Genomic DNA, 18,737 nt, shown 5'->3' on the forward strand with positions numbered 1-18,737 from the left:
AACCACAGGTGGTTTTTAAGCCATCATGTCTTTGGGTATGTCAAAGATATGGATGATATTGCAGCTATCTCTATTGTTAAGCCTCAATTGCTATTTTCATCACCTGATCATGCTCAAGTATCTAGGTTCCTTGTGGATAGATTCTCATTACTTGTCCATTGCCAACAGAAACAATGAAAATTTTATTTTTCACTTTTCTTATGAATGGGGTTTGTTTTTTCTCACAAAGCTCTGTGCACAGTGCATAGGTGTTTTTCAGGATATGTAGACAGTGCTGCTGTGTTATCATTTCTTTGAGGAGCTAGCAGACATTGGGAAAAGATGAAGTGGAATATTGGGTGGTACTTCAAGTGAAAAGGAGGGTGATGGGGTTTCATTGCCACAACTGTCAAACTATCTTTTCTCCTGTCCTAAATAAATTCTCTTTATTTTTATAAATTCATTTTGTATTTTAACTGCTGCAGTTTTGAAGAAGATATCTTTAAATGATTACAGTTTTACCTTTTGAATATAATTAAAATCCAATAAGTCCTTTGTCATTGCATATATAGATATTGAATTTTTATGGTCATTATTTGCTCATTATTTATTTGGGAAGATTAAACAAATTCATTCTGATTATGTGTTTAAGAAAACAAGGAAATAAAAAGAGCTGCAATTTGTTTACTATTAATCCATAGCATCTGAAACAAGCATTAAAGGAAATCTAAGAAAGTAGAAAATGCTGGAATTACCCAGCAAGTCAGACAGCATCTGTGGAGAGAGAAAGACAGGGTTAATTTTAGGTTGATGACTTTTTAAGCGATGAAAAGTAAGTGCCTCTCCATGTCTACACATCTGGATTATTCTAATTCCTCCACCCATCAGTGGATGATTTAGATGGCCTTGACCCCAGCCCAACTGCAGGGATTAATGTGGTATAATGATTGCTGAGGCTATCATTGCAGCAGGCATCATTAATTATCCTTATTGATTGCAGCTTTCAAAGATAAAGCATATTGCTGACTGGAAAATACCCTCTTTCTGCAAGGTCAAGGCTAAAAAAAAAATGACATTAAATAACAACATTCAAACAAAGAAATGATGTAACCTTTCACAAAATTGACTAATTAAGATCCAATTACAACATTAATCCATGTTTATAAAATGACAGAGTTCTGCTTGTAAAGTCATTTTCCTAAAATTGCTTTGTACATGATAATTGCATTAGAGCAGGTAACTGTAACAGCACATTAAAAGGGGATCAGTTTCCCTGAGTGTCTGCTACTTGCTCTGTAGGCTGACTTACTCACCTACAAAAGTGCAGTGGCCTAGTGGGACCTGTCTAAAAATACTAATGATATGATAAATGAAATGGGTAGATGGAGGAAGTAATAATGAGGCTCAAATCCGATTATATTTCCTGGGATGATATAATCGAGCTGTAAGGCATCCTGAAGATGTAATGGCTTATATATACACATCCTTGCATTACTAACAGCATTATGTTGTCTGGTATCATGCTGTAATTATTTGAAGCCTGTTTAAGTTGTACATTTCTGTGTGAAATTCTCTTTGAACATGATTCTTCATTAGTTGGCACTGATAAATTAGGGAAACATGACACATGCTGCTTTTTGACTTAGTAGTTTTAAATATGGTAATATTTTGTGTTGCTACATAACAACATAAATAGCAGAGGACTAAGTAATTAGGCCAGTTACCTTGGTTGCAAATAGAAAACTGTTTTATTGACTTGCAAATCTATTTTAATTAGGATTTGGAGAAATCCAAGGAAAGGAAATAAAAATATTTCAAGTTTGATAAGGCTAAATATTGCATCAATTTCTATTGTCTTGAGAAAATCAGTTTATACGTGCTCTGTGAATTCCATGCCTTTTATTATGCTTTTTTAAAAAATACCTGTATGCTGATTAATATGAAGTATGAATGCAGGTAAGCAAATGAACTATTGGTAAAGAGATCGATTAGGTAATCCTGTAAACACAATTCTACTTATTTTTCATTAGAAAACCACTATTTTAGAATTAGGGGTTAATTACAAAATAATTTTCTGCTTACAGTTTTCCATGATTGGGACAAATAAATGACTAATGTTTCTCATGTTATTAGTTTTCATCACATGTGAAGACTGAGAGAAAGGCTTTGAAATCTGAGGCCATGTCTCCCAGTGTTTTAAACGCCAGATGTCCCATGGAATTCACATGTCACTGAAGCTTAGACTGTAGCCTGGTGAGAGAGAACTGGTGTAGATTTGGCGAATTGTATCATTCCTAAAACTTAATATCAATAGTTGCAAATAAACATCAGGAACTTAGTTCTGATATATATCATGTTAATAGAAGTGACTTTCAGAAAAATCTAGAAACGAAGAGCCTAAACTCAGTTTATCTCACTTCATTGGAAAATTAAAAATACGAGATTGTATGTTTAAAAATAGCAGTTTTCTAAAGTAAAATTACCTTATTGGAATATGAAAATTCCAGACTCAGAAATCAGAGTCATTCATCATGTGCTGATTAATTCAGCATTAAGTTTTCAAAAGAAGAAGATTTTTTTTTGAAAATAGTTATGGTGTTGGTACGTGTTTCAAGGATGAACCCATGTGGCAATCTTTAGAACTCAAATTTATGTTCAGTTTGTGTAACTGAGGTATACTTGTTTAACATGGATAGGCATCCAATAAGTAGCCGTGGTGAACTTGCTGAATAACTGAAGCTTGAATTAGATATCAAGTTAATATTAAGCATTGACACTGACACTAACAAAAGTAAGGATCCTCATATAGGATAATTACAGCATTAACCATTATGCTACGAGCAATCTCAGTTCTGCCCTCTGGGGAATAATATATATTCTGCTTGATTGCTGGGGAATCGGATAAATACCCATCAACATCACTGTCGGGGAAGGGAAAAGGAATATGTAAGACGATGGAAAATATTATATTTTGACATTAGCTGGCATATAAAACAATATGTCATCAGATCCAACTTCAAACAAAATGACATTGATACTGGGTTTAGAAAATTTTTATCTGTTCACAATATGGATAAGTTAAGATTACTTGCAAGTGTTGTATTATGAACACTGCTGGTTCTGTCTGAGTTAAATTCAGCGCAATGATTTTTATGGTATTGTGAATATTGAAGATTAAATGAATTGACCTGCATGAAGATGCAATAAGTCCGTGTCCATTCACTTGTGGTACAGTCAGCATGTTAAAGGGCAAGAACAGCAGGTAAACAAGAATTCAATCACCTGCAAGTTCCGCTCCATATCATCCTGACTTCATAATTTATCACTAATCTTTCATCGCGAAGCCTTAATCCTGTAACTACCTCTCCAGCAGCACTGTTGAAGTACCTTCACCACAAGAAAATTTAAGACGGTGGCTTACCGCTACTTTCCCAAAGTTGTGCAGAGGGATCTCGGAATGCACGTTCAGCTGGTGGAGCTGGCAGGAGTAGTTAAGAACATCAGAAACCAGAGTAGGAGTAGGACAATCAAGCCAATAGGGTGGTTTTTCATATTGATTGAGGCACAGAACATTAGGGTAGGGATATTATACTGGAACTGCATTTTACATTACTCCATCTGCAGCTAAAATATTGCTTACATGTCCCACCATCAGGATGATGTAATAAAACTAGAGAGGATACAGAGGATATCTATGAGGTTGTTCCAAAGACTAGAGAAGTTTAAACATTTGGGTAGTTGGGGTTGTTTTCTTTGAGAAGAGATTATGTATTGATTTAATTATAATATATAAAATTATATCACCCCTGGTGCACAAATCCCTGATTGTAAATAACACTGAGTGTGCAGAAATTGAGCCCAGTCATTCCAGTGTAGAATGGCTAACTAATCCGATTAGCACCAGGTTGGATCTTGCAGTGTCTGTGGTGATGACATTTACCAAATTCACTCTCATTCTAGTGTCAGGCTGGTCCAAGTAAGCATTTCAAAAGAGTAGGTTTTTACCTTGCTGCCCATATTGATCTGGATGCTAGTATTCAAAGTGCTGCCAGGATATTGTTTGGAACACCGTTCCAGTTCAGTCCAAAGTGATTCTTTCTGAAATCAGGCACTGTCTATCCAAAGCTTTTTGGAGTCTCTCTAAAGCTGACCTCAGTCTGCTGAATTCATGTTGCAACAACCCACAAAACATTTTGTGGGGCATCAGGGTATGCAAAGGCACTTGGAGATAAACATTTCGTAAAAGCACTAAGAGCCACTGCTTCATTATAGGAGGCATTACGGGATGACTTAATTCATGAAATTAGATGAGGTTTGCTTTTTGAGTCTTGTTTTTAATGTTTGTTTTGTTTATAGGAGGTGATTGATGCATGAAAGGGCATTTGTGTGGGAGAGTTGATGAATGGGAAAGCATGACTAAGGTTCCGATTATTGCTCAAGAATATTTAATCATGCATAGCCCATGCAGAAGGTGGTTACCTACCTTCCTTTGGCCTTTTTTCACTTTTTGCAGTTCTTACTCTGCCAGATTGTATCACTGATCTTTTTTGTTCTTTAACCTCTTCATGGAAATATGGTGACATCTCATGCCATGGTCCTCATTTAAACTGAGGTAGGAGATTTGTACCCTAAGAATCCATGACAGATATAATCTTCTGCTAAGTCTTTCCGTACCTTCTCCTTCTCCGTCCTCATCCAACTTGTTAAGCTCAGGTGTCTAGCTGCCCTTGTGCAAAGACAAAGGTGTGCATAGGGAAATCAGAACAAGATATTGCTGGAAATCAGAATAATGGTGAACATATGGAATTTATTTGCACAGAGGGCTGTGGAGGTGAAGTCATAGGGTATATTTAAAGCAGAGGTTACTAGATTCTTATAAGCAAGGGTGTCAAACGCATGAGGAGAAGGCAGGAGAATGGGATTGAAAGGGCTAATAAATCAGCCATGATGGAATGGTGGAGCAGACTCAATGGGCCGAATGGCCTAATTCTGCTCCTATGTCTTATGGTCTTATTACTATGAAGAAAAGTAAATGCTTTTGGTTGGGGGATGAGACGTGACATGTTCTAAGCAAATGCTGATATAGAAATCATAAGTTTAAAAAAATACCTTGAGGTAAGTGATTGGGTGGAAAATAGAGGTTCAAATGACCAAAGGCTAGGATGGTGCAAGGCCATGGGCAATGTTATTTGGACTCCAGAAGCATGACTGAAGGAGATGTAAATGATAGTTGTACAGTCACTGATTATTATCTGAAATAGTTAAGTTTGATTTTAGAGGTAAAAATGTCCCTGGCACAAAACTAATTTGCTGCATATTAACAGATGAACATGCTGTTGAGTTCCTGAATTCCTGAATCAATGAAAGTATCAATGGTTGAAGGATAATAACTGTTCCTGAACATGGTGGTGTGGAACCTAAGGCTCCTGTGCCTCCTTCCCGATGGCACCATGAGAGGCGAGCATCACCTGGCGGGTGGGTGGTCCTTGATGACAGATTCTGCTTTCTGTGGCAGTGTTCCTTGTAGATACGCTCAATGGTGTGGAGGGCTTTGCCTGTGATGGACTGGGCTGTGTCCATTACCTTTTGTAGATCCATATCACTCCTCAGTGCAGTAACCTCTAAGCCAGAAACTTGAAGAAATAATTTGGTATTTAATTTCTAAATAGTTCAAGATTAATTTAAATAGCAACTGTTGTAGGTGCTTTGATTTTGTTTAACTTATTAGGCTGTATTAGGTTAACACTGGGTAATGGCTGGAGTGTAGTGTTCAATAATGGGAATCTTGGCACCACGTGAATTTTGCACACTGATCAACTTCATAACTTGTTTGTTCTGCATTCTTGCATGCTCCTTTACCAGCACAGTTTTCAGATCAGAATTTTTTACCCATCTCAAATTCCATTTTTAAGTATTTATTTGCCCTACTGTGCTCAAAAGAACAGGTGCTTCACAACCCAAATTAGAGCTCAGAGTTTTATATGACAGCACTGTAAATCCACTTGATGATGGACTGCAAAAGTTAACAACATCTGAGGAACTGAGACATTTCAACAGGCCTTAGTAAACTGTTGAATCAAAGTGGAATTCTTTTGAAGGCTGACTTCTTTTCCTTTTGCCTCTTAATCTTGCACTTCTGTCATGTTTATTTTATTGTTTACTTTGCATACACACAAGTTATGTATAGTTCATGTTAATTTAAATTCGTGTTAACTTATGTTTGTAAGCAAAGGCCAATTTTCTTGGCAGTTATGCCCTGTGTATGCATGCTTTGGGCCGGCAGGTGATGTAGTGGCATCAGCACTAGACTTTGAGGCGGTTGGTTCTGAATTCAAATCCGGCCGGGTCCCAACCTAGGCAGCAGCAGTATCTGCGTGGAAGAAAGGCCTGGCAACCTTCTGGATCTTGCCATGAAAACCCTATGGACCACTACACTATTCATTGGGTTGTCATGAGTTAACAATAACATGCATGCTTATGACAGCAATGAACTTGAACAATGATTTCTCTTGCTGTATGAAAGACACTGAGATAAACTTAGATGTTTTTAAATTCACTTTCTACACTTGTTTCGTAGAAAACTCACTGGTATTTGTCTTTTACACTGAAATTCTCTTGTCCTTTTTTGCATTTTTAAGGTGATTTATTTTAGTACTTTTTATTATTAGAGAGCTTTCTAGTCTTCTCAGTGCTGTGCAACTATTAGAACTTCAGAGTTCATGTTTTTGAAAAAAAATTGTAAAGTTACAAGACAATTAACCCAGATGCGTAAATGAACTATGAAATAATTTAAATATTCAAAAAAATTAAGAGCTCAGTAAATGTAATTATAAAACTGCTGGACCAGTGGAAGGTAATGTACAATCCTTACCTTGTCTGGTTTCTACAAGAATCCAGACCTACAGCAATGTAATTGATTGTAACTGATAACAGACCTCTTAAAATCCTCACCAAGTTCTTGCTTTTGTCATGATGGCTATGGTTAAAAATGGATAAAACCAACCACTTCAATTGTGCTTGGTGTCTATATTGGGAAGGTTATTCCATAATATCATAAGACATAGGAGCAGAATTAGGCCATTTGGCCCATTGAGTCTGCTTCTCCATTCCATCATGGTGATTTATTATTCTTCTCAACCCCATTCTCCTGCCTTCTCCCCGTAACCTTTGATGCACTGACTTATAAAGAACTTATCAGCCTCCACTTCAAATATATCCAATGACTTGACCTCCACAGCTATCTGAATTACACAAATTCACTACCTTCCAGCTAAAGTAGTTCTTCCTCATCTCTCTGTTCTAAATGGATGTCCTTCTATTCTGAGGCTGTGTCCTTTGGACTTAGACTCGCCTACTTTTGGAAACATCCTTTCCACATACATCCATTCTATTGTTATTTTTCAATATTTGATATGTTTCAAAGGGATTCCCCCCCTCCCCCCCATTCTTCTAACCTCCAGTGAGAACAGGCCCAGAGCTATCAAACACTTCTCATACATTCACCACTTTATTACCAGAATTATTCTTGTGAACCTCCTCTGGACCTTCTCCAATGCCAGCACATCTTCTCTTAGGTAAGGGGCCCAAATCTGCTTCACAATACTCCAAGTGCAGACTGACCAATGCCTTATAAGGCCTCAGCATTACATCCTTGTTTTTATATCCTAGTCCTCTCAAAATGAATGTGAACATTGCATTTGCCACTGACTCAACCTGCAGGTTAATCTTTAGTGAGTCCTACATGAGGACTACCAAGACACTTTGCAACTCTAGTTTTTGAAATTTCTTCCCATTTGCCATTATTCCTTCCACCAAAGTGCATGACCATACACTTCCCTACATTATAGTTCATCTGCTATGTCTTTGCCCATTCTCTTAATCTGTCTACGTCCTTCTGTAGACTCCCTACTTCCTCAACCCTATCTGCCCCTCCACCTATTAACATATTTTCCATAAAACTGGTAACAAAGCCATCATTCTGACATCCAAATCATTGACATATAATGGCTTAACTGGTACATGACAGGATAGACAAAGGAGAGTCAGTGGATATTGTTTACCTGGCTTTTCAGAAAGCCTTTGACAAGGTGCTGCACATTAAGCTGCTTTACAATATAAGAGCCCATAGCAATAGCTTAACTGATACGTAGCCAATTGAGCTCACGTACCATTTAAGTAACAGCCTGGTCCTGCTCTCGGGGGAAAAAAACACTTGCTGATATTGTAGTGGGCAATTCTATTGCAGTCCTTGGTTATGTCTTGTCCACTGACAGAACAGAATGATCTGGGGTGATGGTACACTGATATAGAGGCTTTATGGTATTAGATCAAACATGGGAAAGGAAACCTCCTCCTGATTAATACCCACTGGCTTTCCTCAACACCCGAATCAGTGGCCCCTTTGTATTTGATAACACCGGAAAGAAATACTAAAAGGAACAAGGACAAAGAATGTGTTCTGGGTGAGGGATTTCTATATCCCTCTCTGGGAATGGCTTGATGAAGCTACCACTGACTGAACCAGAAAACTTGTGAAGAACATCACTGTGCCTATTATGAGTGAAGTCAACATTGGGACAAACCTACTGAATCTTGTGCTCCCTGATCTTTATGTGCTAGATGCATCTATGAAATAATTGACGAAGTCACCACAAAAAGTCCTTATGGAGACACCCTCCATTGTGTTATGTGGTATTAATATCATGAAAATGGGTTAGACTCAGAAAAGTTCTGGCATCTCAGAATGAGACATCGCTAAGCTGTTGTTGACCATCAGCAACAGCAGAGTTGTATCCCACCACAATCAGTACCTCATGATAAGTATGGTCCTTACTTTACCATTGCAGTCAAGTCAGGAGATCAACCCAGGTTCACTGGAAGGGCAAAAAGATATGAAAAGAAGCAGCTTGATGCATAAGTAAAACAAACTGTCACACATTATATACTGTATACATGTTAACCAGCAAAATTACATTCAGTAGACAAAAGCTAAGCATACTTGTAATAGATCAAATCAAAACTCAACAGTCCCACTGCATCTTGTCGTGAACAGCAGGGGGCAATTAAATGGCTAATGGGTTGAGAAGGCTGCAAAACTATCTACATGTTTGACAATGATGGGGCCCAGCATGTGAGTGCTAATGACAGCAGAAATACAGAGAGGATGATCCACTTCCTGAGAGTCCCAGCGTCAGAGTAGCCAGTCTTCAGCCAGTTCAGTTCTTTCCGTATGATTTCAAGAATTGAATAATTAGCACTGTTGTAGGAAAGACAATGGAACCAGAAAACGCCTCATTTTTAGTACCAAAGGTTTTAGCACCAGAGCCAACCATGCCTCTCACCAAGATGTTTTAGTATTGTTACCACACTGGTATCAGCCCAACAAAGTAACTGTCCACAGAAAACAGGACACTATCTGTTTCGTTACTTGCCATCCAACCTACTCTTGCTTATGAACTGATTGATGGAAGTTGTCACTGGCATGCTTTAATATTTTTACTTCAGAAACTTTTTAAATATTAAAAAGTTAATATTTTTACTTCAAATACTTTCATAGGAACTTACGGCATTGCTTCTATAAAGTTTCTTTGTGGGTAAACACGGAGCTCCTCATGATCACGCTGCACGCATGGCACCCACCTTCACACCTTCCCGACCCAGATGTTACACATAAGACGCGGCGAATGTAAGTATTACCAAGTCACTGACTTCATCAAGATCTGTGTGGATGAGTGTATGCCTTCAGAAATGTACCAGACATACCAGAAGCCATGTATGAAACATAAGATTTGCAGTCTGCTAAGGACTAGATCTGTGGCATTCAAGCCCAGTGATCCAGAACTCCAAGATACCCAGATTCAACCTATAGAATGCTATTTTACGAGCATAAAAACAGTTCCAAATGAATCTAGAGACAGAATTGGATGCATGAGATCTCTGACAGGATCTGCAGACCATCACTTCCTACAAAGCTAAACCCAACATTTGAATGGCTGTGATGCTTCACTCCTAGATGAGCTCAACACCTTTCATGCTCACTTTGAAAGGGAGAATAAAACTTCACCTCTGTGAATCCCTGCAGCATCTGGGGACCCTATAATATCTATATCAGAGACTGATGCAGAACTTCCTTCAAGAGGGTGAAACCTCGCAAGGTGTCAGATCCCGATGGTGTACCTGGTAGTTCACTGAAAGCCCGTGCCAACCAGCTGGCTCACTGCTATAGTTGGAGATTCCCATCTGCTTCAAACCAGCTTCAATTATACCAGTGACCAAGAAATAAGCAAGAACCTGAATGTGTTGCAATTTGCCTGCAACCACAATAGGTCTACAGAGGATTCAGTCTCACTTCCTCTCTGCTTGGCCTTGGACCACTTGGTAATACTTACATTAGGCTGCTGTTTATTGATTACAACTCAGTGTTTACCATCATCATCTCCTCAGTACTAATTAACAAGCTTCAAAATTTGGGCCTCTGTACCCCTCTCTGCAATTGGATCAGCTTCCTCATCAGACCACCACAGATGGTATAGATCAGAAACAACATCTCCTCCCTGCTGACAATCAACACAGGTGCATCTCAAGAATGTGTGCTGAGCCTTTGCTCTGCTTTCTCTGTACCCACAACTGTGTGGCTAGGCACAGCATAAATACCATCTATAAATTCGCTGATGACACAACTGTCGTAGGCAGAATCTCAGATGGAGGAGGCCCACAGGAATGAGATAGATTGGTTAGTTAAGTGGGCTCGCAACAACGACCTTGCATTTAATGTCAGTAAAACCACATAGTTCATTGGGGACTTCAGAAGGGGAATCCAAGGGACCACTCCACACACCACTCCATATTGGTGGGTCAGAAATGAAAGAGTGTGGGGTTTTAAGTTCCTGGGTGTCAATATCTCAGAAAATTGATCTTGGGCCTAACATATTGATGCAATTATGAAGAGGGCTTCCCAGAGGCTATATTTCACTTGGAGTTTAAGGAGATTTGATATATTACCAAAGACACTGGCACTTTTTACAATTGTATGGTGGAGTTGCATTGCTATCTGGTATGGAATGGCCATTGTATCAAATTAGAAAAAGCTACAGAAGGATGTAAAGTCTGTTAGCTCCATTGTGGGCAGTAATCCCCCTATCATTGAGGACATCCTTGAAAGCCGACGCCTAAAAATAAAAGACAGCATCCATCATTAAGAACCTTGAGCACCCAGGACATGCCGCCTGTTTCCTTGCTACCATTAGAATATTTCAAAGCAGCATCAATTATATCAGTGACCGTAAATGTATTATATATATTTCACAACATATGTCAGTGTTAATAAATGCTTTCAATCCAAATTCTGATTCTACAGTGTTCTGTTTCTTTGGCAGATTTTCAAAAATTAAGGAGATAGACTGGTTGGTCTCACATACCTTGTTGCATACTGCAATCCATTCAAAATATACTCAAATTTCTTTTCACTCTGAGGGTCAATAGACATAGTTTATCCAAATGGTGGAATGGTTAGGTAAATGGACTAGCATTCAAATGCCTGATCTACTTATTCTGAGACAGAACATTGAATCCTGTTATAGCAGCTGAGAAATTTTAAACTGAAGCATTAAATAAATCTGAAATATTAATCTGTTATCAGGTATGGTGGCCATGAATTTACTGGATCATTGTAAACCCACTTTTTTTACTAAGGCTCCTTATGGAAACAAATCCATTCGTTTACCTGCATTGTCCCCTATCTGATAGCATACCCACAGAAAAACGGTTATCTTTTTACTGCCCTATAAAATGACCACGCAAAGCCCTCAGTTTTTGGGAAGGTAGGGATGGTTCATGAAAGGAAAGGCGTAGCAGTAAATGCTGAGCCCTAATTTTTCTCTTGGTGCATGTGCTCTTTTCTCCATTCCACAATGGAATTGGCCACTATTGAGATAGTTGGTAATCAAATAAATGTTGCCCGAGTCAATTTATAATAAACTGACCCTCAATACTTTAAAAGAAAACTACTGGCTGACAATTGAGCCATCTGATTCATGCTGAGCTTTTTTTTAATCCTTTATCTTCCTGGTAAGTCTGAATCACTTTGAAGCCAGTATCTGGCAGTGCAGAGGTTAACAAGTATCCAGGCCCACTAGTTAGTTTTAGTGCATAGTCTCTGACAGCTCTTGGAAACCAGGTTGGATGTGGATCTGCTCTTTAACTCTGTGCCATTTCTGACTTTTCCGTCACACTGATGATATTTTTGGTTGATCTTAGGTCAGGAAATTACTCAGGAATGCAGTCCCTCTGCTACCCCCCCCCCCCCCCACATCCATCAGATTTCCATCCATGATCAACGTAAAGGGTTTGGGGTAGGCTTATATCTCGTTGATTTTTCCCCTGTTGGAACATAATCCTGTTACTTGCATCCTTTGAATGCTGGGTGCAAAGGTTGAGAGTGAGATCTGTGGTGGCCATAGAATTTGGGCTTGTATAGGCCAAAGAAAATGCTAGAAATGACGAAATATTTCAAATAGTTTTGTTAGCTCATATAGTCAGCAAATGCTGAGGCAGAATAATTGACTAGGATGAAAGTCGCATGCCTGTGGTGGGTGGCAATCCAGTTCATGCCCTTTCCCCTGGAAATGTACCTCATTTATCAAAGCCTGGAACATGCAAGATCCAACCTTTAGGGCCAGTGCAGTTTAATTTTCCCTTTAAAAACGCTGCATTTACTAGTTTGCATTCAAATAACAATCATTTTGATAAACATATTTATTAAGTTATATTTATTTACATATTTCAGAAAATTTGGACAGTGTATAAATTATTTGCCCCCAACATAATTTACTATTTATTGACAACAGCAATCCAGTTAAACTAGTTGGGGATTGCAGAAAGATATTTTTCAGCACTTGAAAATAATTGTTTTCTTGCCAAATTGCATTTTTTATACTGTATATTAGATATTAGAGCATCACGTATTTCTGGTGGAGAAGAAAATACATTTTTAATGAAAACATCTATTTGGCATAAAATTTATTGTGTTCCAAACTATTATGTAATATGGTTTTATTTCAAAGCAGCATGAATATCCTGAGAGAATTTACATCTTTGATAATGTGAAGTAAGTGTTTCCTAGTTCAAGGAAAACAGGATTAAATTTATTGATGTCCATTTGAGATTATACAAATACAGTGGATTCTGGTTAATTGAGACACCAGCATATTTTGGCTTAATTAGCTGAAAGTTCATGGAAATAGTTAAAAAGGTGTATTTAAAAAAAAGACAAACTGAGTAACATATTATGTACTTAAATGAAATACTGAACAAATTCAAACACTGTCAATGGTACTACAGTACTATAAAACTGCATATTAGTTCCTAATAGTTATTGATGGAGTGTACACTGCTGTGTTCTTTTGATTGTAAACTAACAAGATCTGCACAGACACTTAGTGCAGATAATGGACTGCCTTTATACAATGTTATCGACAATTGCATCCTACAGTACCTTCAAATTCTTTGTAGATCCTAACTTGCTGAATGAGTGAAATTGTTTAATTTTCATACCCGGCCATTTCTGGCATCTCCAAGCCTGAATGCTTGAAACTGCAGTGAGCAAAACAGTTCTGAATTGTCTTACTGCTTATTTCTCACCCACTATCAGTAACAAAAATCATTGTTTTTTGAACACAAGCACACATAATTGATGCTATTCAAAACTTTTTGCCCTAAGCGTGGTGTAGCATCTAATGGCTACACAAGTGTACATGACTGATGCTATTTGGAATCTGTTTGACAACATTCTCCTGCCCTAATTAAGCAGCATAGTGTCCCAAATAAACAGATGGAGTACCAGCAATTTTTTGGATTAGTTTTTGTTCTTTAAGAGTTGTCTCAAAAAAGTGTCTACCCGATAAACAATGGCCCAATTAACCAGAATTCACTGTATATGCAGAAAGGTCATGGAAATAGATGAAATATTTCCCAATAATCATGTAAATTATGTAGTTTTTTCTCCATGCAGCTGAGTTAAAAATGGCAATAAAGTGTACCACTGTTTTCATTTTTAAAGCCTTCATTTTAAGTGGATGTTTCATGAAGTGGCAGATTTTTTTTAGAAATTGTAATTTGAATTGCAATTAGTTCCAATTTATATTAATTGAAACCGTGCCTCCCTTAATTGATTTAAATACAGTGAAATAAATATCAAGACCAGAATATACAGTAGTTTTACAGGGACGTATCTTTATGCACCAGACATTAGTCATGCTTTCTTGAGCAGATAAGGTGAACCGTGGTAATTCATGTCCTCTGAAGGAAATCTGTTTAAGCCTTTTTCATTTACCATTGCTACACAACAAACCAAAGTGAATAGATGAGGTCAGTGTGAAATGTACAATTTTGCACTATTATGAAAGAGAAACATACTGGTGCATGGATCAAGGCTATCATAAACTGCACATAAATAGTCAGGATATAACTGCACTCTGCAAACATGAAAATGCAAATATGTCAGACAAATGTTTAGCACATACACAGAGTAATTGCCTTCATTCATATTGACAGATGCACGAATCAGGACCTTTTACTTAAAAGCAAGGGATGAAGTTTCAGTTAGCTAGCAGCTGATATTTCTGGTGTAATTCACTGAAGATCAACCATCAAGGTGAATTTCCTCTCATTATCCCCATTAAATCCTGGCTGGATTTAGGAGTTTCCTTTGACATAACTCCTAAAGTAAAACTTTGTTTTAATGTTACAAGACACCTATAGGCACTCTTTAAAATGTTCAAATGTTAAATATTATCTATGAAGAATTAATGTACATAAAAAGAAACAAATACATTGTTCAAAAACAGCATACCCAAAATTCTGGAGGAAATCAGCAAGTCAGGCAGCATCCATGGAAAAGAGTAAATAGTTGACGTTTCAGACCGAGACCCTTCTCCAGGGGCTTGTAAGACTATTGAATGATTGAGAGATGGACTCTCAACCTCACAGTTCACCTCTTTATCATCTTTCATCTTATTGTCTGCCTGTAAATGTTATGCTTTATTTTGCATTCTGTTATTGTTTTACCTTGTACTGCCTCAATACACAATAAGAGTCTGGCCCTGTGGCTCAGAAGGGTAGGGAAAGGAAGAGGAAGGCAGTAGTGATAGGGGACTCTATAGTTAAGGGGTCAGAGAGGGCGATTCTGTGGACGCAGGAAAGAAACTCGGATGGTAGTTTGCCTCCCAGGTGCCAGGGTCTGGGATGTTTCAGATCGCGTCCAAGATATCCTGCAGTGGGAGGGAGAACAGCCAGAGGTCGTGGTACATATTGGCACCAATGACATAGGTAGGAAAAGGGAAGAGGTCCTGAAAAAAAGATGACTGGGAGTTAGGAAGGAAGTTGAGAAGCAGGACCGCAAAGGTAGTAATCTCTGGATTACCGCCTGTGCCACGTGACAAGTGAGTACAGGAAAAGAATGAGGTGGAGGATAAATGGCGTGAACATGGACTTCTCTAACTTCTGCTAATGCCCCACCTCCCCCTCGTACCCCATCTGTTACTTATTTTTATACACACATTCTTTCTCTCATGCTCCTTTTCCTCCCTCTGTAGTTCTGAATATACCCCTTGCCCATCCTCTGGGTCCCCCCCCGCCTTGCCTTTCTTCCCTGGGCCTCCTGTCCCATGATCCTCTTGTATCCTCTTTTGCCTATCACCTGTCCAGCTCTTGGCTCTATCCCTGCCCCTCCTGTCTTCTCTTATCATTTTGGATCTCCCCCTCCCCCTCCAACTTTCAAATCCCTTACTCACTCTTCCTTCAGTTAGTCCTGACGAAGGATCTCGGCCTGAAATGTCGACTGCACCTCTTCCTAGAGATGCTGCCTGGCCTGCTGTGTTCACCAGCAACTTTTATGTGTGTTGTTGTTTGGAGGATAAATGCGTGGCTGAGGGATCGGAGCAGAAGGCAGGGATTCAGATTTCTGGATCATTGGGACCTCTTTTGGGGCAGATGTGACCTGTCCAAAAAGGACGAGTTGCACTTGAATCCTGGGGGGACCAATCCTGGCGGGGAGGTTTGCTAAGGCTACTGGGGAGAGTTTAAGCTAGAATTGCTGGGGGGTGGGAACCGGACTGAAGAGACTGGGGAAGAGGTGGTTGGCTCACAAATAGAGAAAACTAGGAGACGGTGTGTGACGGACGATAAGCAGGTGATAGAGAAGGGACGCGCTCAGACGGACAGTTTGAGATGTGTCTATTTTAATGCAAGGGGTATTGTGAACAAAGCAGATGAGTTTAGAGTGTGGATCAGAACTTGGAGATATGATGTGGTGGCCATTCAGAGACTTGGATGGCTCAAGGACAGGAATGGTTACTTCAAGTGCTGGGTTTAGATGTTTCAGAAAGGACAGTGGGAGAGGCAAAAGAGGTGGGGGCATGGCACTGTTGATCAGAGATAGTGTCACGGCTGCAGAAAAGGTGGACATCATGGAGGATTGTCTATAGAGTCTCTGTGGGTGGAGGTTAGGAACAGGAAAGGGTCAATAACTTTACTGGGTGTTTTTTATAGGCTGCCCAATAGTGACAGGGATATTGAGGAGCAGATAGGGAAACAGATCCTGGAAAGGTGTAATAATAACAGAGTTGTCGTGTTGGGAGATTTTAATTTCCCAAATATCGATTGGCATCTCCCTAGAGCAAGGGATTTAGATGGGGTGGAGTTTGTTAGGTCTGTTCAGGAAGGTTTCTTGACACAATATGTAGATAAGCCTACAAGAGGAGAGACTGTACTTGATCTGGTATTGGGAAATGAACCTGGTCAGGTGTCAGGTCTCTCAGTGAGAGAGCATTTTGGAGATAGTGATCATAATTCTATCACCTTTATAATAGCATTGGAGAGAGATAGGACCAGACAAGTTAGAAAAGTGTTTAATTGGAGTAAAGGGAATGATGAGGCTATCAGCAAAGGAAATTGGGAGCAGATGTTCTCAGGGAAAAGTATGGAAGAAATAGACAATAGGTGCAGGAGCAGGCCATTCGGCCCTTCAAGCCAGCTCCACCATTTACTGTGATCATGGCTGATCATCCACAGTCAGTACCCCGTTCCTGCCTTCTCCCCATATCCCCTCACTCTGCTATCTTTAAGAGCTCCATCTAACTCTTTCTTGAAAGAATCCAGAGAATTCGCTTCCACTGCCTTCTGAATTGGTTGCCACAAGTGGACACAGGTTTAAAGTGCTGTGGAGTAGGTACAGAGGAGATGTCGGGTACGTTTTTTACGCAGAGAGTGGTGAGTGCGTGGAATGGGCTGCCGGCAACGGTGGTGGAGGCGGATACGATAGGGTCTTTTAAGAGTCTTTTGGATAGGTACATGGAGCTTAGAAAAATAGAGGGCTATGGGTATGCCTAGTAATTTCTAAGGTAGGGACATGTTCTGCACAACTTTGAGGGCCGAAGGTCCTGTATTGTGCTGTAGGTTTTCTATGTTTCTATAACCTTGTGCATTTTCTTTGCCACGTCTAACTCATGAGTGGTATAGGTCACTTAAAGCAGAGAAAGGCCTTCCTTGATGTATGTGTAGCTTGGGTTAATATAAGTCATAGAGCACTTACATGAGCAGGTGGCAATCAGATCTATCATTCAAAATCTATTTCAAGTGGGGTTTCTTTTAATCATCATAGAGTGGCACCTACTTGTTCCCCCAAATCCTTGTCCAGTTTATAGTCTATCATGACCCTGACTTCCCCTGGCAACTGAGTGTGATCAACCTACCTCAATGCCTTGATATCAGATTATTCTCTTCATATCCTCTGGCTATATCCCAACCCTGGTCTCTCTGCCCTGAATTTCTGAGTCAGACTCACAACCTAATTGTTTCCCTTTGTAGAAACAGCAAATGAAAGACCCGGCTGCATCAATCATGCAGTTGTGTCCAGGTATAGTGGCAGGCATTTGAGAAAATCTTTTGTTTGCCCAGCGTGGATGAAAGAATTTTAATACCTTTTTTTCAAGGAGCTGTTCAATTGTACTCAATCTTGTGCGCATTAATATTTGTGTTTGTGTAAATGAACTTAACTGGAATATTGAATTATCAAATTGCAGTATTGAATACAGATTTTGACTGGGTTGCTGGTTGTGCCCAAATGGAAACTTTACCCTAAATAAATTAATTTCTGCACAGGGTTATGTGTTTGTCTGTAATTTTCTTATTTGTCCACCATTCTCATGAAATTATAATTTTTTCTTTGACTGATAATAACATTCAAATAATGAATGGAGGAAACTTGGCAGAATTTTAATCTAGATTATTAGATGCTTTCTGGTTATTTTAATCAATGTTGTACTTCTATCTGCTATATCATTCAGTTTCCATTCTCTGCTACGTTTACATTATCTCTTCCCTGACAGTTGCCTATTAACAGTATGGTAGCTGGGAAATCTGGGTAATTTGCAATGATGACAATGTCTGACATTTTTAGGATGCTACAATTTGGCAGATAGTTACAGAACAGAGCTGATAACTCTATCTTGCTTTTGGTGTGGCTAGATATTTTCCTTACAATGAGTCTGTTAGGCTCTGCAATTATTGTATTGGGTTAATCCTATAAATGCTCTGCTAAAAACATTTTATGTTTGGGGTATTGATTAAGCATTATTATTATCCCTGAATTAGAATATGAAAATCTCATTATTTGATTATACTTACAAAAGCAAATGACTTTGGGCGATTTTACAGTAGAAAATTACCTGCTGTAACCGACTCTTATTCTTCAAAAACTATGA

Source organism: Mobula birostris, chromosome 4 (assembly GCF_030028105.1).
Source record: "Mobula birostris isolate sMobBir1 chromosome 4, sMobBir1.hap1, whole genome shotgun sequence".
In the NCBI taxonomy this organism is placed as follows: domain Eukaryota; kingdom Metazoa; phylum Chordata; class Chondrichthyes; order Myliobatiformes; family Myliobatidae; genus Mobula; species Mobula birostris.